Here is a 25,048-nt window from a genome sequence, read left to right as displayed (position 1 = left end):
TTCTTCTGGTAATGTTTTTCTCTCGGTAATGTTTTTCTTTCAGTGGTGTGCAGTTATGCTGCGGTATTCCCTGCTGCAGGATGTTGCTGGAAGGTTAGAGGTTCAAAGGAGGCTGGATAAAACCTAGCCATGGCTGTTAAATTCAGTATCTCCTGGCTCAGGGAACAGTTATTAAAGCAGTTTTGAAGAAGGTAACGCCATCTGTGTTAAACTTGTTGCAGAAATGTGAAATTTCATTTTGTAAGTGGGTAATAAATAATGCTCAGCTATTTTCAAACGCCCTGTTGTATAGTTGTGTGCTAACGCAGGGGCTACAAGTTGGAGTAGCAGATTAAATGTGGGATTTCTTGGCTTCTGTATTATTTGATCTTTTTGGTAGCTAATGGGAAACAGGCGCATAGTAGCAAATGATTCAGGTGATAAAAAGTTGGTGTTTAAGAGCAGATTATAGCAGCAGTTGTCTTGGCTAATTTGCTGTGTTACTTTACCAAAGTTTTGCAATCTGGAGCTAATAGGAGAGCGCTAATAGCAGGGTAGGTTGGAGTGGCAGCGTGCCAGCCAGAGCCTGGGGTAATGATCTGGTTACCGTGATGCATTGGAGACAGACAGTCTTCAGTATTTTCCTGCAAGCTTGATTTTCAACATGAGGCAATGTTTGGGTAGCACTGAAACTCTGGGATCGCACCATGGCAGTCACCGTGGCGGCTTGGGGGGTGGAGGTTTCTTGCACTGTACGTCGCTTTCTATTACGGAGAGGTGGTTTGCTTGGCTGGTGTATGAAAGGACCAAATTTCTCTGGAGATTTTGGTGCTCCGCAGCGTGTGGGTGTTAGGAGGCTTTGGGAGGTGGAGGAGGATGGAGGTGGAATAATGTCCTTTGAATCAGAGCTGTTTTGACATGCTAGAAAGAAATTGGCAGCTGTTTTTAAAAAAAAAAAAAAAAAAAAAAAAAGCGTGTGTGATATCAAACACTGAACCACTCTATGATTTTGTGTAGAGAAGAAAGACTCGGAAGAGGAGATGCTTACAAACTTATACTGGACCGATTGGAGTGAAAATCAAAGTCTAAGTGAGCATGTGGTAGGGCCAGCCAACAGGCTGCCCACACACGTGGCAGCTTTGCGGTGGTGTGCCGCTCAACAGCGATACCTTGAAAATTAAAAGAAGAGTCTTGGTTCAGTGGCCTTTATCCCAAGGTGTGGATTTGGTGACCTGCATGATAACTTTGAGAGTAAATTCAAAGTGATTTATCCCTCTTCTGATCTCTCTTGAACTCTGTCTATTGCTGTGAAGTGGCTGCTTCTGTATTTATGAGCAGGGTGGAAAATACTGACCTGCTTTGCTGCCTCTGTAAGGCAAGTAATAGTTCTTACTGAAGATAGTGAGGGCAGTATTTCTGAACGTGCTTGGACTAAATTTACTGTAAAAAAAGTGTACATGATGACTGTTGGAAGGGAAGGCATATATTTATTGCACAGTGGCAATAGATTTATAGGCGGATAGTTTGGTTTATAGATAAATATTGTTTGCCTATATTTCTGTAGCCATAAGCAGTTAACAAATTGGATTTAAAAGCCGAAACTTTGCTATAATCTAGAGACCTTTTTACATATTTTTTTTTTCCTATCCCATCTGCTGGGTTCTTCACTCACGTCTGAGATGTCACGTGGCACCAAGAGAGCCAAGAGAAGTGACGCATCTTGGTATCCCATGGTAACTCTCCCTTTCCTTCGATTTTAGCTCATTTGCTTTGCTACTAGATAGAATAATCTAACTGTGGGATTAGATTTGCTTTGCTCACAAATAGGGGAAGGTTAGAGTGTAGTGTTTTCGCTGTCTAAAATGATTTACCCATGGTAACCCAAACTGTCCTTTAAAAAAAACTAACAGCAAACAACACAAGAAAACATACACAAACACCCTGCAAAACACAAAACCAACACCCCTACCAAAGCCAGAAAACTAGAAGCTCCCCACCCTAGCTTCTCAACATGCAGGGAGCATCATTTGGGGCTTTTACTCTTTGCTTGCCATTCAGAACATTGAAGCTTGTCTGAGAAGTTTTTGCAAACCACAAGTAGATATCCTGCAAGCGTCTGTTGGGCTCAGATGGAAAATTCTCACCAAAGCTAAATTTGTAATTCAGGTCTTGCAGTTCACACGGGCTTTGCTGCTGGGAACTTGTTAGGTGATGCTTTCTTTTTTTCTTCCTTTCTCCCCCTCTTCCCCCCCCCCCCCCCCCCCCCCCCCCGTATTTTTTTTAACCTTTGGTTGTTATATGCGGTTACCGGCTGCATCTTAATTAGAATATCTGACATATCTCCTGAGAAGAGCTCTTGGTAGACCATATCTTTGTATTGAGATATGCTGATATTCCTTAGAAACCTGATTATTTTTAAAAGACTTGTCACTTACTTAAACCCATTTTCTCTTCTATGCCTAAATATCCACTGCTAACTTGATTGTATTAAAGCCGTAGTGGTATGATTCAGTCAGCCTGAAGCTCAAGGCTGCAAACACAGCAGCTCCTCACCTAATTTAAGGAGTGGGTATAGTCTTTGCAGATGTACATAAAGAGACCTTGAACCTCTTCTTGCATGCCGTTTCTAAACTCTTCTGGGCCCTTTTTCTAAGTGCCTTCAAGCACAGCTAGTATAAATCCTGCTAAAGCAATTTAAGACTGGCTAAACTTTGCCCTGACAATTTGATTTTCGCTTTAGGGGAGGGAACAGCTTTCAGAAACCCAGTTTATTCTTGGAGGGTGTGTATGTGTGTGGTTTTGTTTGCACGTAGCTCGCATGTGCCAGAGGAGACCGTGGTGAAGTTTTGCAGTGTGGCAGGATTTGCATTTGCTGTTGCCACAGCTACGAGTGAGCTTACGGCATTTCAGTTCCCTTAGAGGAGGAACGGAGCAGGAGTTTTCAGAGTTAAGGTACCGGTGCAGAGATGACTCATTTTGGTGTGTCCAACTGATTTTTTGAATCAGTTTTTGAATGAGAGGATGCAACTGTGGTGTTTCTGTGTGGGGAGGCATTGAGATGAGCAATTTTTTTCTTCCTGGATTTAGGGCAGTTGATCCGTGTGATGTTTGCTTGTACCAGGCTGCTATGCTGTCATCTGATATACAACATACATCCAGGCACCTGGATATTTGGAAGTATTGCAAGATTTCTCTGGTATGCGCGGGTGCTGTCATCTTTGTAGCTGTGCCAAATCAGGGTATGTCTCTCTGTTTGCTCCGAACAGGTATTTAGTACAAAGCACTGTTTGTATTGTAATGGGACTGAACTGCCTTGTGTTCAGTTTTTAGTTACGTGCGGTCCAGCGTGCTAACACGAGCTGTGTGTTTGCATCGAGAGTGCTGCATGGTTAAAAGCAAGCAATAGGTTGCTTGTGGCAACTGAAAGTGCTGGGGGAAAAAAATCCCTCTTCTGTAACTGCAGGGAAAAAGCAAGCCTATTTACAGCAGGAATCAGCAAGGGTTTATTAAGTCACACTTTTCCCCCTGAATTTTCTGCATAGATTATGATGATTTCAGTATAGATTGCTTAGGCAGAAAAGGCACTTGGCCTGTCTTTTAGTTACTGATTGTAGTAGCTTTGACTTAGTGGTATAAAGAAATGCTGTACCTTTCTGAGGATGACAGTGTGTGCAAGAAATATTTTATTCTGAGAGTGCATTTGTGCATGTCTGTGAGCATATCTCCTGAGCAAACTCCTGCGTTTACAAAAGACTTCTAACGAAAAAGGTAAAATTAAGGATTTGTTCAGTTACAACCTTCTGGTGGTAGATTTTTAGCCCAGTCAGTACCAAAATATAGCCTGTGTGCTTTTTGGTGTGTTTCTTTTTCTTTTCTTTGGATATAGTGTTGACCTTGCAAAGTGGAGAGGGTTCAGGAGCCCTTCCCAAACAGACCGGGCTTTCGTGGCAGTAGGGGAGAAGGAATCATGCTAAAGAAAAAGATCTGAGCTTGCAGTGTGCTGAAGAAATAAAGAGCAGCGTAATCCAAGTATGATGTGGCAGGCTGCTGTGCTGTAAATAATAGAACTGTATGCAGCCGGTGCCTGTGGTGGAAACAAAAACAAGCGTCAAAAGAAAGGTTAGGTGTTTAAAGTCCACAACTAAATATTATGAAAACAAATAATAGCGAGTTTGCCTTTGAGGACAGAAAATTGTGCCTATGTTCAGAGGCAGGCGGGTTAACATGCTTTGAAGATGGGAATATTTGTGTGGACATGGGTTTGATGTCAGGGGACAGCTACCCTGTGACCACGTTTGCCATTTTGATCATTTTAAATAAGTGTGGAATATTTAATAGGTAGGTAAAATGATTGGATTATACCTTCATCTAGATAAGAACAAAAGCTATCAGCTACCTTGCAAGTCAAGCTGGCTGCTTCTTTTTCCCAACAAAAGCCTGACTCTGTGCCTTTCACCTCCAGTATTGCCTGCTGCTCACACTTCTCAGACGTGTCTCCTAAGAGACCTGGCACTGCTTTTACGTGCTAAACTGCTGACTCTTAGTCTGTCTTGAAATGATCAATGGTTGAAATGATCTTGAAATGGTTAACAATGAGCTATTTCCTCTATATTATTTTATGCAAAGTAGTACTACACCACTGCTAAAAAAAATCTTAGACCTGTTGTACAGAAACAAGGTGCTTGCTTAAGGAAACCAGAGATTGCGGTGACAGTTGGAAAAGTTGGAGCTGGGGAAAGGAGGACTTTGATATGTGGCAAATGGAATTAATACAGGGATCTTAAACTTAAATGAGGGACTGAATCTGAAATGTTGTGAGCAGGTGGCACACTTTTTCCCCAACAAAAAGTGGTAACCTGTCACGTAGGTAACTTTTAACTGGCATTGTGTCTAATGGCCTGGGCTTATTTACAGATTTTATTATTGCGCTTTGTTGGTACTGTTGAGGTTTTGAATTACTATGTGAGAAAGTGCTTTTGTATTGAAGATATATTTAAGTTTTTGCTGTGTTGTGAAGGTCTTTGTCTAACATAGCTTTTTATTTTTGGAGCTATGGGTATGTAGGCTTATGGTTTAAAAAAAAAAAAAACACAACAAAACCCAAGGTGGGAGGGAACCCTCAAAACAAACCAAACTGTGTCCTCAGTAACCAAACTACAGCTCTGACAGAGAGAAGACAAGGTCTTATGCCAGCACAGACAGGAAATGAGGTCTCTCTGTGCTGTGCTCGGCATGTGCTAACATCCTCTCTCCAGGGAGAATTGCCGTGGTCTCTTCCCTTGTTTAGGAAATATTGTGTCAGAGGGAAACTCCCAGAGCAGAGGGGTCAGCGCTGTCAGCCCCAGCATTAGCATCTTGTGAGACAGTTTCCTATGGTAGTTCCACCATGGGTGCTGGGAGCAGCTGTGAAATTGGGAATAGTGTGTGGTGCCTTTGGGTTTCGAGATGCCCAAGTCATGATCCTATTGCCTGGTCCTGTAGATCTGCCTCAGTATGTCTGTGGTTTCGCTGTAGTTGAGTCTTGCTGCAAAATGTCTGTGTAGAGATCCCATAAGGATCTGTAGGCTCCTATAATTCCTACACTGTCTCTGTGCACTGTTCAAAGCCTTGAAGGTAGCCAGGGAAGAGATCATAGAATCATTGAATCATCTAGGTTGGAAAGGACCTTTCAGATCATCAAGTCCAACCATCAAACCTAACACTGCCAAAACCACCACTAAACCATGTCCCTCAGCACCACGTCTACCCGTCTTTTAAATACCGCCAGGGATGGCAATTCCACCACTTCCCCAGGCAGCCTGTTCCAATGTTTGATAACCCTTTCAGTGAAGACATTTTCCCTAATATCCATCCTAAACCTCTCCTGGCACAATGTGAGATGGTGCAGGACACCTGGATTAGAAAGCCTAAGGGCTGCCGGTCACCTTTTGGAGTAGTGAGATAAGGAGAGGACCCATACAGGCAGGGATGATCTCCCCAGAGAACAGTCCCTTTTCTGAGCTGTAGGTCAAGAGGAAAGGCAAGCTCTTGCACAGGGATCATCTGCTGTAGCTTTGCCTTCATGTGCACCCTGTGGACTTGCAATAAGGGAATTAATCTCTTATTTTACAGGGAAATGCGTGTTCGCATAGCAGGTAGAACAAAAGCAGTAGCAGCTAGTATAACAGGCAGAATATTTGGCTTAAATTGAAGAGTGATGACTTCAGAAAGCATAGAAAGATGCTTCATTCATCTTGGAGGACTCCATCAGTCTGTGGTGAGCTTGTAGGGTGGAGAGGGAATCTAAATTAAGGATGTGTTACTTGGACTAATGATAATTTGGACGAAGAGAAGACTGTAGGCTATAGTACAACCAAGAGTGCCAGGGTTGTGAGACCCAGGAATACTCCTTCTTGCTGCTTTTTTTTGAACATAGTTGACCAAGGCATAAAGGTAGGTGCTGACCCAGTCAGAATGACTGGGGAAAGCCTTTTGGCAACAGCAGGGTACTATCTGCAAGTGAAATTTATCCTTGCAGGCAGCTGCTTGCCCCAGGGACTGACCACCTTTGTTTTGTTTTGTTTTGTTTTTCTTTCTGTTGGCCTCCTAACTATCCAAAACACACCCCTGGGGTGTCTGGGTTGCACCTAAGGTATTGCCTTTATGGGAAGGAAAATAAAAGAACACCATGTCTGCTGTCCAGTAGATCTGCATCTGTGCTTCTGCCTGAAAATCTTGGACTAGTTCTAGTCCCCACAGTATGACCTTGTGTGTCACCGTGATGAGCAGCTGCAGGTAATACCAGCTGCACAAAGAGTCTGTCCTGAAGCTGCTGCTATGAACATTGGGCGGTCTGGTCTCCGCGGGGGGCTTGAGCAGTTGTCTCTGTTAAGGTTTCTATGGTCTGTTCTGCTGGTAGAAGTGGAAGGAGTGGGCCTGGGCAGGAGAATTATTGTTGAATCATCATGGTGTATCTGGTTTTGATGCATGAAGATGCAGTTAAGGCTTGAGCAGAAGTTTTTTGAACACTTCTGGAGAGTTTAGATGGATGAAGCAGTTCTTCAGGGACTAACTGAGCCCATATGAGCCTGGAGATATGTCCCAGGCACAATAAAAGGCTGGGTAGAGAATGGCTTGAGAGCAGCCCTGAGGAGAAGGACTTGGGGGTGCTGGTGGGTGAGAAGCTCAACATGACCCGGCAACGTGCGCTTGCAGCCCAGAAAGCCAACTGCATCCTGGGCTGCATCAAAAGAAGCGTGGCCAGCAGGCCGAGGGAGGTGATTTGCCCCTCTACTCTCGTGAGACCCCACCTGGAGTCCTGCGTGCAGCTCTGGAGCCGTCAGCACAAGAAGGACATGGACCTGTTGGAGCAGGTCCAGCAGAGGGCCATGAAGATGCTCCGAGGGCTGGAGCCCCTCTGCTATGAGGACAGGCTGAGAGAGTTGGGGTTGTTCAACCTGGAGAAGAGAAGGCTCTGGGGAGACCTTAGAGCCCCTTCCAGTCCCTCAAGGGGCCTACAGGAAAGCTGTGGAGGGACTCTTCATCAGGGAGTGTAATGACAGGACGAGGGGTAATGGTTTTAAACTGAAAGAGGGGAGATATAGATTAGATATTAGGAAGAAATAATAGGGCAGTGAGCCCCTGGCCCAGGTTGCCCAGAGAAGCTGTGGCTGCCCCATCCCTGGAGGTGTTCAAGGCCAGGTTGGACGGGGCTTGGAGCAACCTGGTCTGGTGGGAGGTGTCCCTGCCCAGGGCAGGGAGGTGGAACTGGATGATCTTCTAACCCAAACCATTCTGTGATTCTATAATTCCTGTGGAGTATTTGTATTGGAAACTGTGATTTCCCATGGGAATCCACGTCTCCTTCCTTTCTAAGATGCTTTACTTTCTTGCACGGTCCAATTTCACATTGTGGTGTAATTTAGTCCTTCCCATAGAAGAAGTTAAACAGTGACTTAAAAAATAAAATTAAAAAAAAAAAATAATCCCTGAATCTCAGAGTGACTTTTGAAATAGCACAAGCAGGAGAGAATCCCTATGTGGATTATTTGATCTCTTGGGCTTTGGTCTTTTTTTTTTTTTTTTATTGGCCCTAAAAATGTCCAGAGGTTAAAATTAGAATGGCAGACGCTAATAAACATTTACCAGTGAATTTTCTGCAGTCAGCTTTCATTTAGCACTGAAAGCCGTGGTCCATTTTTGGATGCTGGAGACAAACTGAGTAAACACAGCTCCTCAGTATGGCACTGGGGAGTGCAGCAGATCTTGTTAGGTTTTTGCTTTTTTTTTTTTTACTGTTTTATTTTAGAGATGCCTGATGGCTGTGGAAACTTGAGTTTTCCTTTACTTAGTGGTGTAGCAAATACCGTCTTCCTCTGTATTAACAAACAGTCACGCTCTTAACAGCAAGAGCAGCTAAGCAGCACAGTGACTTACAGAGGCTTATAGTGAACGTCTTGATATTGCAAGCAATTCATAAATAATGTATGTCTTTTCTGCTGAAATCTTCTCAAGTGTATAACACCATTGATCACAGAAAGTCCTGTAGCCTTTGATCACAGAAAAGTCCTGTAGCCAGGAGAAAAAGCTACTGTGTCCGTCTTAGTCATGCTGTCCGGTTGCATAGTGTATTTAGGGAAGTAACGCGGCTATTTTTGTCACTAGATGAATGATCCTAAAATGTAAAGAGGTTCCTGTTGGGTGAGTCTGTAGTAAAAAGGCTGACTCTGCTGTGTTGATTTCATGTTCATCCTTCATGTGCTCAGTGTTGGTGTAAAGATGTTCCCTGAGCATAAGTTGATGCTTTTCTGACTTGGGACCACAAAGAAAACACATGTGGGGGGACAGGTTGCAGCTGCCTCAGCTGGAGCCTGGGTATCACATATCTGCTGCTTTGGGGAAGAATGGTGTCGTGGCTCCCTCTTGACTGCTGTACTGTTTCCATATATACCTCTCTGTGCGTGTGCCTGTGTTTTGGGTTTAGGTTGTTTGGTTTTTTTTCTCCAGTACCCATGATACCTGTGGACCTTCAGCAAAAGGGTGATTATTCTGCTAGCAGCAACAGCACAGACCTCTTCGATGGGCAGATCTAACAAACCAGTAATGTGCTGGACATCCCAGTATCCCGGTTTGTTTTGTGGAGCAGCTGCTGCGTCTGAATGCCAGATGCAGTTGGCTGGCATCGGTGTGGCTTGAATGTGACTCTTGTAGAGGAGCCGCCCTATCACCATGGAAGGCAGCTGGCTTTGCAAGCAGGTTAGCACGTACCAAACCTTTCTGGCTGGACCCAAGGGTCTGCTTTAATCAGTAAATAGCCCTGAAACCTGATGCACAGTACTCCTTAGAAATAATCTGAGCCACTCTTTACCTAGAGTGCCAAAAGTATCAAAAAGGTGAACCACAAATGTGGAGGCTCGGCGTTACCAGCCTTCAGGCGGGAAGATATGTTTCTGTTCATGAAAGCGTGTCATGGCAGTATTATATATAAATAGCAGTCCCTCTCTGCGGCTTCTCCCATTGCCTATGGCCTTAAATTGGGTGGCTTCTTAGTGGCGGTGGCCGCTAATGGTGAGATGAAGTGGCAGATTAATTGACTGGGAATAACCAAGAGCGGTTTGATTGCGGAACACAACCTGTGTTCATTCTTTCGAAGGGGAGACGGAGTTTGGGGGTGCTGCCACTCCAGCTCCTTTTATGAGGAACAAAATCCCTGATTTAACGAAATGCTAGTGCTGATGCACATTATAAAGACAGAGTTGCTAAGGCTTTTATGGCAGTGAGGAGATGAGTTAGGCTGTAATTAGCAGCCTCTCTTTTCCCTTGCAAGTCCAGAGAGGATTCTGTAGTTATTTCTGTGTTTAGTTGGTTCTGCTTTATCGGTTTTAATTCAGTATGAAACATTAGCTTATACTGCCTAAGAGAAAAGTACCATATAAATGGGGTTTCTTGTATTCTAAGAGTGCTGCAAGTGTAAAGAAACTAACTCCTTAGCCTCACTAGGATGAGTTAGTTGCTTTGATGTTTTGAGATGCTGGTCTAGTTTTCATGTTCACAGCTGTGAGACTTTTAAAGCCCAAACTGTAGCTGAGCTGAGAATCTGAGCCCCTGTTAAGACCAGGAGATCAGTGCAGCGAATTTATATGGATTGTTTCAGGGCTGTCTCTTTGTGCGTCTATGGCATTATACTAAAACCTAGCTTGGCAGCCACAAATGGAATAGGCCCTAAAAACCTTCCCTAGCTCTAGTATTGCTTAGAGCAATAGAATCTACCAGTAAATGTTCCTTGGAGCTAGCTTCAGATCTAGCTCAGCTGGAGTAGGGGCTGGACTACCCGACTCCAAGAAGTCCCATGCAGCCACAGGGCTCTCTGTGGGTCTCAGTGCTGCACTTGATGACACACAGCTAATGTTGAAAAACACCCATGGCAAGAAGCCACAGTTGTGGACGGCCTTTAAATCCATCTGAACAAACACATGCAACGAGTCAGTTTAAAAATTGAAGCGTTGTCTTTTTTGTTGGGTGAAAAGGCCGCAAGTGCTCTGGCCGCAAATGTGACAGCTGTCATGGTAGATCTCAGTTGTGCTGTCCTTCTCCCTGCTCAGCCCCCGGCACGCTTGCTCTATTTGCAAAGAGAGGAAAAGGAGGAGGAGGTGTGCTAAACTGAGAACCAGGCAAGACAAGTGCGCTAACGGTTGGATAGAAACATGTTTTATCTTGAGCTTTTGTACAAAAACCTGAATTCTGCATGGAGACTTCCCTGTTCCTGAATTTTTTTAGGGTGAAATCTTAGTAGATAAGATCAGTTCTGTACTTCCCTCCGTTACTGATGACCCCCACTGGCCTCTTTTTGCCAGACCACCTCCAGCTGTGGGAACAGGGAATGTAGGAGATTTAAAGAAATTACAACTTTAATTTATCTGTTGGCCTTAAAATGAAAATCTTTAGGATTTAGGTTCCCTTACACGAGCAAGAAGTAGATATCTGCAAAGTTAATGAAGGTTTTAGCTAATAAACCTAGAGGGTATCCGGGTCTGACTCTTCGTGCTATTTTTATGAAAGAGGAGAATCATCCCCTGGTTTTTAGGAGTGACACAGAGCATTTGTGGAGCTGGGGGGTTTGTAAAGCATTCATCAAAAAGTTGATGTAAAAAAATAAAGAGGGAGGGGTGGGGAAGGGCAAAACTTGAGGGAGACTGTAAGAGAGATTTAAGATACCAGGCAGCCTGATGAAACACCTCCTGACTGGTTTGTTAATGTTCCCAGTCTCTGACCCCTGTGTCACAATGAGAAAGCAACATTTGAGCCAAACCATAGCAAAGGTGAGCTAGCAAGTACTGGGAACTGAATTTCAGCCTCCTGAGTGAGATAGGGCATGTGTTAGTTGTCTCCTGCTAAGCTGGTTATTGTCCGTCGACACAGTGATATTGTGGGTTTCTGCCATGGGTGCTTGTCCTTAGACAGGATTGAGGTGCTTCTTCCAAATACTTGTGTGGTTTTCTTTATCATAAATGATATATTGAGTAGACAGGTGAACTGGCAAAATGATCACAGGCTGGTTGAGGTTGGCAGGGACCTCTGGACGTCATCTTGTGCAACATGCCCTGGTGAAGCAGGGTCACCTAGAGCTGGTTGCCCAGGACCATGTCCAGTCAGGTTTTGAGTATCTCCAAGGATGGTTGCTCCAACCTCTCTGGGCAACCTGGTGCATTGTTAACCGCCCTCACAGTAAAACAGTCTTTTCTTATGTTCCCTATGTGTTTCAGTTTGTGCCATCTTGTCCTGGCACTTGGCACCACTGAGAAGAGCCTGGCCCCTTCCTCTTTGTACCCTCCCTTCAGGCATTTGTATACATTGAATAAAATGCCCCCTGAGCCTTCTCTTCTCCCAGTTGAATAGTCCCAGCTCTCAGCCTTTCCTCATAGGAGAGATGCTCCAGTCCCTTGGTCATCTTTGTGGCCTTCTGTTGGAGTCTCTCCAGTACGTCCGTGTCTCTTTTGCACTGAGAAACCCAGAACTGAACACAGCGCTCCAGGTGTGGTCTCACCAGTGCTGAGCAACCTCCTGCTGGCAACACTCCTCCTAATGCAGCCCAGGATGCTGGCGGCCTTATTTGCTAAGGGTGCATTGCTGACTCATGATAGATTGTTGACATCCAGAACCGCAGCTCCTTCTTTGCAAAGCTGCTTTCCAGTCTGTCAGCCTGCACGCAGCCTGTACTAGTACTTGGGGTCATTCTTCCCCAGGTGTAGGGCTTTGCCTTTCTGTTGTTTGAACACCATGAGGTTCCTGTCTGCCCTTTGCTCCAGCCTGTCAAAGTTCATCTGGGTGGCCATGTGACCATCTGGCATATTGGCCATTTCTCCCAGTTCTGTGTCATCACAAACTTGCTGAGGGTACACTCTGCACATCATCTAGGTCATTAATAAAGAGGTTAAACTATACTGGCTCTCGTATCAACCCATGGGTAGACCACTGGCGTCTGGCCTCCCGCTGGACTTTGTGCCACCGATCACAACCCTCTGAGCCTGACTATTCAGCCAGTTTTCAGTCCACCTCCCTGCCCACTTGTCTAGTCCATACTTTGCCAGCTTGTCTGAGGATGTTATAAGAGACAGTGTTGAAAGTCTTACTAAATTCAAGACAGACAGCATCCTCTACGCTCCCCTCATCCACTAAGCCAGTTGTTTCATCACAGGAGGAGGTCAGGCTGGTGAAGCATGATTTTCTTCCTTCATAAATCCATGCTGACTACTCCTGATCACCCTCTTGTCCTTCATGTGACTGGAAATGGTTTCCAGAATTAGCTGCTCTTTCCCACGGATGAAGTGAGGCTGACTGACCTCTAGTTGCCCAGATCTATTTCCTTGCCCTTCTTGAAGTGATGTTTGCTTTCCTCCAGTCTTCAGGAACCTCTCCCACTTGCCACGACTATTCAAAGAAAACCAGGTCTGGCCTCGCAGTGACATCAGCCAGCTCCCTCAGCACTCATGGGTCCATCCTGTCTGGTCCCATGTATGTCCATCTGGTCTGTATGTCCAGTCTACTGTTCCCTAACCTGATCCTCTCCTACCAAGAGGGTCTTCCTTGTTCTGGACTTGCCCTGTGGTCTCAAGGGCCCACAATTCCTGAAGGTTGGTCTTACAGTTGCTCTTCGCATCCCTTGCCAGATTGAACTCCAGATGGTCTTTGGCCCTCTTAACCTCGTCCCTCTGTGATCAGTGTTCCCAGATTCCTCCTGGGTCTCCTGCCCCTGCTGCTGCACTTTGCACTTGGGTTTGGTCAGGAGCAACTTGCTCCTCCATGTGGGCCTCCTGCCACCTCAGGTTGATTACCTGCTTGTTGGGATGGACCGTTCTTCAGCTTGGAGGAGGTGATTCTTTAATATCAACCAGGTCTACTGGACTCCTCTTCTCTCCAAGACTGTGTCCCATGAGATTCTTCAAGCACACCCCTGAAGATGCTAAAGTGTGTTCTCCTGAAGTCCAGGGCTGTGATGCAGCTTTTTTACTGAGCTCCTTTCTCTCAGGGTCCTGAACTCCAGCAGGTCATGCTCACTGCAGCCAGGTCTGCCCCGACCTTTGCATCCCTGACCAGTTCTTTCTTGTTTTGTAAGTATGAGGTCTATCAGAACACCTGTCTTTGTTGGCTCCTTCATCACCTGTATTAGGAAAGTGCACTCCAGAAATCTCCTTGGTTGCTTCTGCTGTGCTGTGTTGTCCCTCCAGCAGATATCAGGGTGGTGAAAGGCCCCTGTGAGCACCTGTCCTGTCCTTCGTTAAAGAGCTAGTGTGCATCCGGATGCTCACGCAGTTGTGTGAGTTACCCCACCACATCTCTGTGACCACAGAGACTGTAGCCCTGCAAGTGCAGGCAGACCTCCTGCCCGTTCCCTGTGCTGCGTTCAGTGATGTAGAGGCACTACAGAGAGGCACCCAAGGGTGCCGAGTTCCCAGGGCAGGAGAGCTTTCCTCATAACACCCTGCAGCCACTTCCATATCTGCATACGCACCTTCAGGTGTGTGAGCGAAGGTGGCTTTCCTGAAGTCTTGTCTTGTTGGAGATGCAAAAACATGTGTGAGCTGCCAGGTTGGCAGTCTTTGCTAAGCAGAAATAGCACACCTTCTGGCAAAAGCCAGGAATACGTGACAAACTCCATATTATTGGATGGATGCAATATTTATCTTAAAGCATTCAACCTGGCTTTAGTGTCTGAGTCAACGTTGTGAAAAATAAAGGCTTTATTTCTGTCTCATATTCTCCCCTATTTACGTCTTTCCTAATGTAACTGAATATCTACAGAAGGGCTGTATTTCTTTTTCCTTCTCTGGCGTGTGTCTCTATATATACAGTGTTTGCTTTGGAAGAAATCTCTCTGTCTGAGCCCAACCGAAACCAAAGGTGCAAGATAAAAGTTCCTTTCTTCTCTTCTTAGCGGGAAGGGGGGGCAGAAGAGTGACAGGAAATTATCACCTGGGAAGGACAGGAAGCCCATGAAGGTAAATAGCCTTTTTCTGTTCAACTAATCCAGTAACAAACACACCCCCATGCAACCAAGAACTTTAATTACGGGGTTGTAGATGGGGGAGGAGATGTTAAACACTGGGGCAGTATTTTAGAAAGGACCTGTGAAACAAGTTGATGAAAGCCTTTAGGCTTGAAGACAATGGTGCTTTAATAACCCAGCAAGACTTTCTCATCAGCTGCTTGCATGCAGAGCACCAGCGCTCAGGGATTGCTTGTCCCCCCTCACACCCATTTGAGAGGTGCTGCAGTAAACTTAAAATCGCAGCAATTTGCATAAGTGATGCAGAGAGACTTTTTCTCCCCCTCCCTCCCGTTATTGCATTATGGAAGTGATTTCATTACAGTAAAACAGAATTTCAACTCGTTTTTGGCTTTCTAAGCAGATCAGAGCTCTGGCTTCTCAAAAAAAACTTTCCAAGACTTACAATTTTTTTTTTTTGTGCTCAGTCTAAATCGAAAATAATAAATTTGGTTGAAAATGCTAAAAAGGTACAGACTGAAAACTCTATATTGTGCTGGTAGGATAGCTTGCAAAATAAGGTCCTTGCTTTTGGTTTAAGTACGGTTTTTCTGAGGTCTGAAGCTGCATTTGCTACTTCTTGTGAGCTGTAGAAGACACAGAAAGTAACACTTCAAGGCCTGAGGTTCTCTAAAGGCACAGTGTGAAGCTGAGCATGTTTGAGCCCTGTATTTTTGTAGAAATGCCAGTCACCAATGAAATTTAACAGTACTGAATAAATGAACAGGGCAAGAAAAAGCAAGTTCGCCTCTTTAGAAAGCTCAAGTATTTACCTTTACCCTTTTGTACTCCCTATTATATATTTTAAACTCCTTACAGAATTGTATTGTTGTGAGCTGTAATTGCAGGGGTAAAACCTCTGATGGTGATTTTTACAAAACGCAGTGTTTAACAGTCAGCGGAAGGTCTAAGGAAATATTGTTCTGGATTAGTCCTCTTTGGTGTGGGTGGGGAAGAAACTGATCTTACTCAAGGAAATCGTAGCGTGCAGCACAATGATATCCAAGTAATGTCATTCTTGGGGAGCAGTTAAGAAAGATCTTTACAAAAGAAATGGGCAGTTCCTTTGAATCAAGTTTCCGAGAGCACAGGAAGGATGTCCAGTTTGATACGCACATCTACCCCATCCAGCTCGTGCAAAATCAGCTCCAGTCGTTTCTGGCTTTGTATAATCCACCAGGAATAACTGAGAGCAGGGATATCGAGCAGAAGGGTTCCCCTCATCTGTGCTTCAATCATATGGGGACTTGCAGGATCAAATGCTGAGTTAAGAATGGTGTCACGGTCTTCTATGTGGGTTTTGAAAAGATGTACATAGTCTTTTTGTTGTGACTGGTGTCAAGACAAGAAATGCAAGTGTAAACACGGTAAATGCCATCCAAAATATATTTGATGAATGGCGAGGGAAACGCATTTGGCCGTGGCTTGATTTAGCAGTTGCTGCGCTGTGTATGCTACAGTGTAGTATATTTGCCACGTAAATATCCTTTAGGCTTTTTTAGTATTGAGAAAACTCCTCGTAGTTTCTCTAGTAAGGCTATATATAGGCTGTGGACATGTACTTGGTCATTAACCATATCGATAGGAAGTGAGTTGAAATGAAATCTGCTACCTACTTGCAAATCAAATCTATGCGGTTTGATCCTTCTAAAGTACGTAACTTCCAAAGCGATTTAGAAATTGATACTCATCGAGCCTCATCCAGTGTGGATGGATGCTGCACTTAAGCAGAACTCAAAATGTGCCGGAAAATACAGGCCTCTGCTTCTGCCTGGGGTGCACAATAGCTTTTGTGGTCAAAGCTGATGAGACTTGGCTTTGGTGGGAGCAGAATGAAGTTTCTTTGAGTCCCTGTTCAGGTTAGTGCTCATCATTGTAGTCAGAGAGACAAATTTGGGTGCTTGTGGCAAAGCTTACATATGAGAGATATAATGAATTGGGTTCTCAGTAAATCTGAATTTTGGGGGGTGTTGGGGTAAAGATATCTGTGCTAGTAAGCAGAGTTTTAATAGTCCTGGTGGAAGGACCAGGTGGTCATTTTTAATGCTCACACAGAACTGATGGTTGTATTTCCTGTAGTACAAGCTATACTAGTGCTATTGGACTAGAGAAAATGACTGCCCAGTCTATAAAAGGGAAAACCCATAAATTAATCAAAGGTTCCATCTTTAAACATGCAGCTTGAAGTAGAAGGTAGGGCTTGTGTTTTGCAATTTTTGATGTAACAGAATCTCGAATATTGTCTGTGTTTGTACCTTGCCATGTTTTGCATCCTGTGATTGTACCCTTTGCTTCTGCAGCTCAAGTGATACTTCCCGCAGGAAGCGTTATACGCTTGCCTTGTGGGACAGCCAACCCTCCTGGGCCCGGAGCACAAAGTGAGCACTTTGGTCTTCATCCTTTTATGTCTTTTATATGCATCACAGCGGTCAGGGCTATAAAAACAAGGTCTAATAGGCCAGCGCCTGAAAAAAGGGACTGGGAACATTTTTATCACACTTTGATCATTGGTAGAGATATAAGTACAGTTAGATTTTTGAGCTATACCAAAACCAGCCCGTGCCTGTGGTGGCATTGCTGTATCCTCCCCCTTTTTTGGGAGGAGCACAAGGGGGCATAGAAACACACATCCCAGATAAGTCCTGTGAGCCTTCAGTGATTAATGGCTCAGGCTTCCTGAGCGTCATTTCTTCTTTACTGGTCTGAATTCATCTGGTCACCCTTTGAACCCAGGTAAATTCGTGGCACTTGCTGCGTGGAAGAATTTGCGAGCAGAGGATGTGTGTTGTGACAATGGGTTCACACGGCTCACCGCTGTGTAAAGCAGCGATAACGCTGGCTGCGGCGACACAGGATAGTGGGAATACAACACTCCGTGGTCCTCACACATAGCTCCTTATCACTTCTGTTGTGTTGTTCCCTTTGCCCTTGGGATGGAGGAATTACATATTTAAAGCCCTAATTTGCAGCATTAATTTACATCATGCTTATTAATGAGTAAGGCATTTGATAGGTGGTTATGTCTGAGTCAGTGCCATTTAACCTGTGAATATTTACTTTCAGTTACATAGGAAAAAAAGGGAGCCAGAGGCAGCGATTAATCAATAACTGACTTGTGTTTCATCTTCAGAGTCTTTTGAGTGGGGTAAATGTCATTCTGGGGCTGCTACCTGGGTATGACAGGGCAGATACTCATTGCGTGAACAGCAGGTGTAGGTTATGCGTTTGGGATAATTAACTCTCCTGCTGAGGTGCTGTAAAAATATATTGTGAATTAAGGAGTTGGGTTTCTCTCTGGTTTATATTCTATGTGACTCTTGTGGCGTGCAAACAAACACTCAGGATGTGGAGACTGGGTTAGTTTATCTTTAACAGGAAAAAGCCCCCTCCACACCCAGGAGCCCTGTTGTTGATGTTTAGCAAAACACGATCACGTATTAACTCTAGCTTTGGGGAGTTTTGGTTGGGTTTGGTTTGTTGGGTTTTTTTATTTTTTTTTTTTTAGATGCTAATTTTGCTTGTAGTGGAAAACGTTGGCTCCTTTTAACCACTCCTTTGAAGAGCAAGAGATAGCATCAGCAGAGCCTGAAGTTGGTATTTGCAGAAGGGTGAGGTGCTGCTGCTGAGGAATAAAGGAAATTGGAGAAAATAGCAGTCTCTCATGTCTCTGCCCCTCCATGGCATAGAGATGAGCACTAGTACAATTTCAAACCTCGCTGTTTTAACATAGGGATTGCTGAGCAGGCCTACAAGCAGGTGGTACCCCATGTTAATGAAATGTGTATTTGGTATAAACCCTTCAGAAGCATTTGCCTTGCAGTGCTCTGCACAAGCCCAAGTATGGATGTTTTGGCTCAGTTTATGCATAATAAATTAGTGACTTGCTATATCTAGCCAGCCATACTTAAACCAAGCGAGGGTATTTTCCTGAAAGGTTCTTGATTGCTCCTTGGATGATGGCAGCCTCTGGCATCCATCCCTACATGCCATGTTTCTGGGTAAAGCCGACTTGATCCGTTGGGGGCTTTAAAGAAGCCAGGGCACCTGATACATGCCAAACCACAGCAGCGTAATAGCAAGATGTGGGGCAAATAACAAAGGAATTAACTCATTGATGGAAAAAATCAGTGATGCTACCAGTCTGCGTCCCACTACAGTGTCTGGTGAGGAAACAATCTGTTGCCTGCCTGTAAACAGAGTCCTTTGGGTTGAAATTTTGGGTTTGGAAGCAATACAACCAAATTGACATTCTTAGGCAGTGACTTCTTTAGCCAGAAGATTTTGACACACCTGGGTAATGAGACGTCTTGGAGGAAAAAATAAGTGGATAAGAGAATAGGAGTGGCACTTCCCAAGCTGAGAGTGCTATAGCTGGATACGGGATGCAGTCACGTGTGAATAACACCCTGCCATGTGAAAAAAAGTCCTTCTAGTTGAGATAATGAGTTTGAAAAGGGTGTCTTGTTTCTATTTTTCTCTTTTATGGAAAGCTTCCCTCTTTTGGGTTAAAATGTGACTGGAGCGGTATTAAACACTTGCTTTGAACTGAGTATCTGATTGCACATCTCCTGTATGAAAGTGAATTGCGGTAACAGAGTGTGCCACCTTCTTGTTTTCTACTTCTGGCTCTGGAGAGGTCCTGGGTGTTAGACTGCAGAGCAACCCCAGCTTCTAATAGCAGAGCTGCTGCTGAGAAAATCCAGGTCTGTCTTCGATGATCTAAGGGGCAGCCGTGGCGCTTAACCAGGAACACACCTTGCAGCCCAGGGAAGCCCACATGATGAGCAAGAGGACTGATTTTATCCATTTACAAAGGTAATACCAGTTAGATGAGAACTCCGGAGATTTAAGCTGCCTGCATGGCTGGGATAACATGGTTGGCATGGAGGCTCGATTCATTGGCAGCAAAAGGTCCTGTGTCCTGGGGGACCTCCAGGCCATGTGGTGAACCCCGCTGGTGTTTCTGCCATCCATTTTACAGGTTTCAATCACAGTGAGCACACAGGGATGCACACGTGTGTGTGCATGATCCCCCAGGGCTGTCGCAATGTGGTGGAGTCCCGTGACCACGTGCCCGTGTCAGATGCAGAAAGGGAGTGAACTGGGAGCTGCCCAGGAACAGGTCAGCCAGCCAAGGCAGCGGGAGGTTGCAAAACCGATGCGAGGTCAAAGTACGAACACGTGTTCAAATACAACACCACAACATATTTCTTAATTCGCTGCTGGAGGAGGAGCAAGGGATGTTTTCAGCTGAGTTTCCAGAAGACGCTGGTTTGCTGGCAGGTTTCATGATCATGCTCTTTGCAAGTGATTTAAAATACACCTTTGTTCTTGCACACATGCTCAAGCAAGCGATGCTGAAATTAGCTTCTTTGTGGAGGAAAGATTTTTCTTTGGGTAACTTGGTTAAACTTGAGAGCAGGTTGAGCTTTTTATAGGAAAGGAAAGAGAAGTGTGGTTTCCTCCGGACATTAGTCCATGAGTCACACGTTATATGACACAGCATTCCTCTCTGGAAACTTAATTGCTGGAGCTAATGAGTACATCAGTCCTCCAGAACCACCTTTTGCGTTTGATACTCCTAAACACTTCACCTGGCGCTTCTGGAAGTTATGTTAATAAATACTTCTTAGATTTTTAAAGTCAACCTTTTAACATTTCTAGTCTATATCAGAACCCCATTCAGGTAAATTTAATGACATTTTTTTCAGTTTCAAAAGCAACTGCCTGTTCTTAACAGCCTTGCATGTAAGAAGTTGCAATGGCTGTTAATGCCGTAATGCATATGTAGTAATAATAATAAATATTATGTATGTAATAATAAGTTTCAGGTTATTTCTCAACAGGAAGGATGACAGATTGGCGGGGTCCACTGTGCTTTTTTTTTTTTTTTTTCCCTTCTGTTTTCCTTAGCTACTGGCTGAAAACCCACGGAAGACAGGGTGGAGCAGTGATGGCCAGAACAGGTTTGTTTTAATGATGAGCATTTTTAATAAAAAGTGCTTCATTTCTGGATCATAAAGCACATGTGCTGAAAGGTCTCTGCCAAAGCTGTTCAAAACTTAGCAATGTCCTCAATTTTGTGTTTTCTTCAAAAAGACGTATCAGCTTAAGAAAAATGGCTAAGAAACCCAGCTTGGAGCTGGAAGAAATAATAAGCTTGATATAAATCATAAGCAACGGGATTTGTCGCATTCGCGGCATCCCTTGAGAGATCTGCGTTACAGATCGCACAGTGGGTTTCTTGTAAACTAGGTCACTTGTTTTGGGGAGTGAAAGTGCTGAAAGACTAATAAGCGGCAATTTTTGAGTGGCATGGGTTGTTCAGCGTATTGTGATACTAAATGCTAAGTAGAGGGTTTGATGCTCACAGCAATAGTTATTGCTTCCTTTCAAATGAGCGGGTAGTTACATTGTAGTTAAGACCAAATAGCTTCGCTCTGAAGAGAATGGGCTATATATTTTGAATAATTTTCAAAAACTTGCCCTCGAGCGTGGTGTTTTAAAGTATTTTGAAGCAAACGGACATCACAGCAGCTTTTTAACACTCTTGTAGCACAATTTTCCTGATATATCGGTGACCAGAGTTGGGGTACTTCAAGGAAAAAAAAAAAACCACCAAAAAATACTTAAAAAGGTTTCAGGATATGTGTGGTGGATGTATGGATTTCTATTGCTCAAGTGAAACTCTGTGAACATCTTCTCTCTGGTAGGTGTTGATGTTAGAAAACAGTAATTAGCCTTTGAACCCACTTTTGTGCTGGTAGTGGTCCTTGGTAGCCAGCAAGCCCTGTGCCTCCTGCTGGGTCCTGTAAAAACGCTTCCTGAAAAGGCAAGCATGTAGTTCCTTCGGAAAAGCCTTGAATTGGAAGGAGCGCTGCTTACTAACTCAAGGAGAGAGAAATGCATCGCTTTAAAAATTTCTGCCTATTTTATGACGTCTCTAGAGGTGGGAGAAGGTAAGCTACTCTGTGTGTATCAGTTGCTTTTAAACTTTATTTTTACTTATTGCTTTTTATCTCTGATGCAGGCTTGCAGGTTTCCTTCCTCTTTTTACACCAAAACATTTTGACATCATCTTATTTCTCAGCCATGCCCACAGCTCAGTTGGAGGTAGCGTTTTTCTTCGCCTGGGTTGGGGCCTTGGAGTTGAGTTTGCCTGGTGGTGTCAATTAGTAGGTTTTTTTTTTTTTTCACTTGTGCTAGACTTGACTTCCCACCTTCAGTGATGGATTTCATGTGTTAATATATGGTTTCTTTACTGATGGGCAAGAGAAAAATGTATGGTTTCTTTACTGATGGGCAAGGGCAAAGGCAACTCAATATGATCTGCTTACTCTGACTTTTTTTGATGTTTAGGCAGATTTAAGCTGTCAAGGCAAGGAATACCTTTCCCCAGCAGGGCTTTTGGAAGGATGCTCTCTTGCCAGCGGTTCTTGAATTACCAAGAAACATTAGTGCTGAAGCTTGGTGGTACCTATTTCTCTTAAGTGCCAGCAGTCAACCTCAAATCTAGTGTTGTATCATATAGCTCATGTCTTAATCAGGAAAGAAGCAAACAGGTCAACACTTGGTGGCCGTCTCTCTTCTTTGGGCATTTTTATGGGAAGGTGGAGATGAAGCAGAGCAACAGCCAGTTATCTGAGAGCAGTACTCCCAGATGTTCAATCCTATAGAAAGAAAATGATGTAATCGGTTCAGGCTGTCCTCAGTTTTAGCCCTTAAGCTAAACACATCCTGGCTGTAGTGTGTAAGGAAAAAAAAACCCCAAACCACCATTTGCAAGTACTTTCAAAAAGTTCATTATGTTTCTTTTTATTTGTTTAAGGCTTTACAGGGTATTAAGTTGTATCTGTCTGGACACATGCAATATTTGAATGCATAATGATTAAATATGCTGAAAAGGTGTTCCCAAAGCTTGTTTTTAATTACCTGTAATACTCGTCAAACTGTCGTCTCTTCTCCCTTCTGGCCCCACCTCACTCGTGGGAAAACAGGGCTGGCTTCATTACGTGCCTTGAGGTCACTGAACCCATACACTCATGGATCATTGGGGAAAAAAAGATCTGCTGGAGTAATAAAAGAGCATTTTTGTTAAATATGGACGCATTTATTGTCAGAAGTGAGTTATTAAGTTGGCCTCTGTTTTCACCAGGTGACTTCTGCAGTCTCATGAGGTGTGTATTGGCTCAAAGTAGACGTGAGTGGCATCTATGTAACAAGGAATTCATGGCCTGTAGTGTGTCTTATAATTAATCCTTTGATTTGTCATATATATGCTCAATGGGAAGAAATTACAGAATTGGTACCGATTGAATTACATCTAAGAAATCTTTAGGTAATAAGTAATCACCAGTTCTACTCCAGAATCCCTCCTGGAAAGTGGGAGGAGGTTGGGCAGATGCATCTGTTGAGTGTTATGGAGCTCAGCTAAAAGACTGCTGAGAAAAAAAAAAGGGGCTCACTAGTGGCTCACTTTAATCCGCGCTTCCCATCTCTCCTCAGATTTTAAATAAAATGGACTGACTTGGATTTTGTTTTGTCTCTGGCCTGCTGGAGGTACAGCTTAACTGTTAAAATCATTCCTAAAAGAGCTATGAAAAAGGAAATTTGATGGTTGGTTCACTTGAGCTGAGGTCTGCCAGCTCCTATGTTAGTGATGATCTGCAGGAAAAGGAGAATGAGCCTATGTGTCTTTTAATTCTTAAATTAGGGGAAGAAACTATTTGAGAAAGGGACAAGTTGGACCATTTAAGCAAAGTGCCTTTTTTGTTGATCTTTAAAACAAAAGACTTTTTAAAATTAACTGAAGGCAGGGGAATTGGCTGGGCTTGCTGACACAGCAAGGCGTTCTGTCTTCTCCTTGTATTGGTGCTTGCAGACATACAACATGATGTTCAGTGTCCATCAAAACTTTCCCAGCCATCTCCTCACCAGTATTTGAAGGTCAGTGACAAACCCATGGACTTTGTTGGCTTCTGGACTTTTGTGGAGGAGCTGGTCGTGAACATGTTGTTGCATTTGATACTTGGCTGTCTATACGTGTTAGGAGCAAGGATTGGTGGGCCATGCCCAGGGACATGCATCTATTAAAAAAAATCCAACTACTACTTAAAAATACTCATCTTCCATATGACAAGATTAGTATGGAGGGATTTCTGTGTGCGGCTTCTGAAAATATTTTTTCCACACTGTATTTGTTCTTTGGGGCTCTGCAGATTCCTTCATGTTACTGGCAACAGGCTCCCTCTCCCAGGGTTGAGTTCAGAAGACCACTGCTACTTGTTAATGCTGGTGTCTGTCTTACACACACACACACCCCCCATGTTATTTCATCCGAGGGGTGGAAGCAGACCACTTCGTATGCATTTGTTCTTTGGCAGACCACTTCATATGCTGCAGACTTCACAGCAGCTCTTTTGCTTACAGTGGACTGCAGAGAGTCCTTGCTGTCACGTAAGCTGCAGGAAAACACTCTGCCAGTGCTGCTTATCCCATGTCTTTCCAACACATGGCTCAAGTCTGCCTTGTATTGTGGTTTTGTACGTAATTACATGGACCTCCCCGTTGTCCCGCAGTGAGCAGTCAGTCCTCCACTCCCCCTCGTGCTGACCAGGGATGCTTCACGCCTTCCTTTCCTGCTCATCTTTGCCACCCCCTATATTTCTGTGCAGGAGGTGCTAGCTTCCTTGGTCCTGTGTGTTTCCAGTCCTTGGTGTGTCCTTTGGGATAAAGGCTTGGATGCGGGCCCTCGAGGACTGGTGAAGCTGCCTACCCTGGGACTCTGCCGCTGGTGGCAGTGGTGTGACATAGCCAAAAACTTCATTGAACAGTTGGGGATTTTGTTGTTTCCCTTTTATTTTTAGCGTGGTGAAATACGACTTTTTCTGTTGTGGTTTGTTTTGGGTTTTTTGTTTCTTGGGTTTTTTGTTTAGGGTAGGACTTAACATCTAGTATTTTTATTTATATATATATATATATATATATATATACACACACTGGAAAAACAAATCCTTCCTCCCAGCAGTGCAGCCCTCTGGCCGAGCTGGCGCGCCCATGCCTCCTCCTCCTCCGTCTCCTCCTCTCGCCCGCTGCTGACGCACTCAGCGGGGTGAGACAGCGTGGCCAGGGAGGGTGCAGCAACGGCAGCAGCGGGCGAGCGTTCGCGTCGTCGCCTCCAGTGCACTGCTCACCTCGCGTTTTTCCTTGCCAGGCACTTCCCGCACAGGGCTGGCGAACTGGGGGAGAGGAGTGTTGGCAAAGCCCTGCACGAAGCTGCTGGCGCGGGGAAGTTGAAAGGCAACTTTTAATTTGAAGGAAGTTCGGCTCGCAAGGGGACGCCGGCGAGATCCTCGGGACCAGGAATTGCTCTGCTGAAGTGGCGGAGGGATCGTAAAACGCTTCAGCTTGCAGAGGCCTTGCTGCTGCCTCCCTCTCTGTAAGTGTCGCGTCTGGCTGGCAGCTGGGAAGAGGAAAAGTTGGCTGCTGTTATCTGCTGCCTGATTTCCATGAGTGAGTATCTCTCTGGCTCTGCATGATCCCGTTTTA

General features: G+C 44.5%; 1 protein-coding gene across 10 annotated transcripts in view; it reads left to right on the top strand.

The window, feature by feature from the left end:
• The window catches only part of SGMS1 (sphingomyelin synthase 1), a 103,251-nt gene that overhangs the window by 39,460 nt on the left and 38,743 nt on the right, over positions 1–25,048 (top strand). For 4 of the 10 annotated variants that reach the window (XM_063338449.1, XM_063338453.1, XM_063338452.1 and 1 more), the window contains one exon: positions 24,714–25,012. The exons of 4 other annotated variants lie outside the window; for them this stretch is intronic. The gene's annotated coding sequence lies outside the window, so the exon portion shown is untranslated. Of the gene's footprint in view, positions 1–24,612; positions 25,013–25,048 lie in introns of those variants that run through there. 2 more of the 10 variants (XR_010071565.1, XM_063338448.1) reach the window with 1 other exon arrangement.

Source organism: Chroicocephalus ridibundus, chromosome 6 (genome assembly GCF_963924245.1).
Source record: "Chroicocephalus ridibundus chromosome 6, bChrRid1.1, whole genome shotgun sequence".
NCBI classification, from domain to species: Eukaryota; Metazoa; Chordata; class Aves; order Charadriiformes; family Laridae; genus Chroicocephalus; species Chroicocephalus ridibundus.
This window is presented reverse-complemented; position numbering and strand designations above follow the sequence as displayed.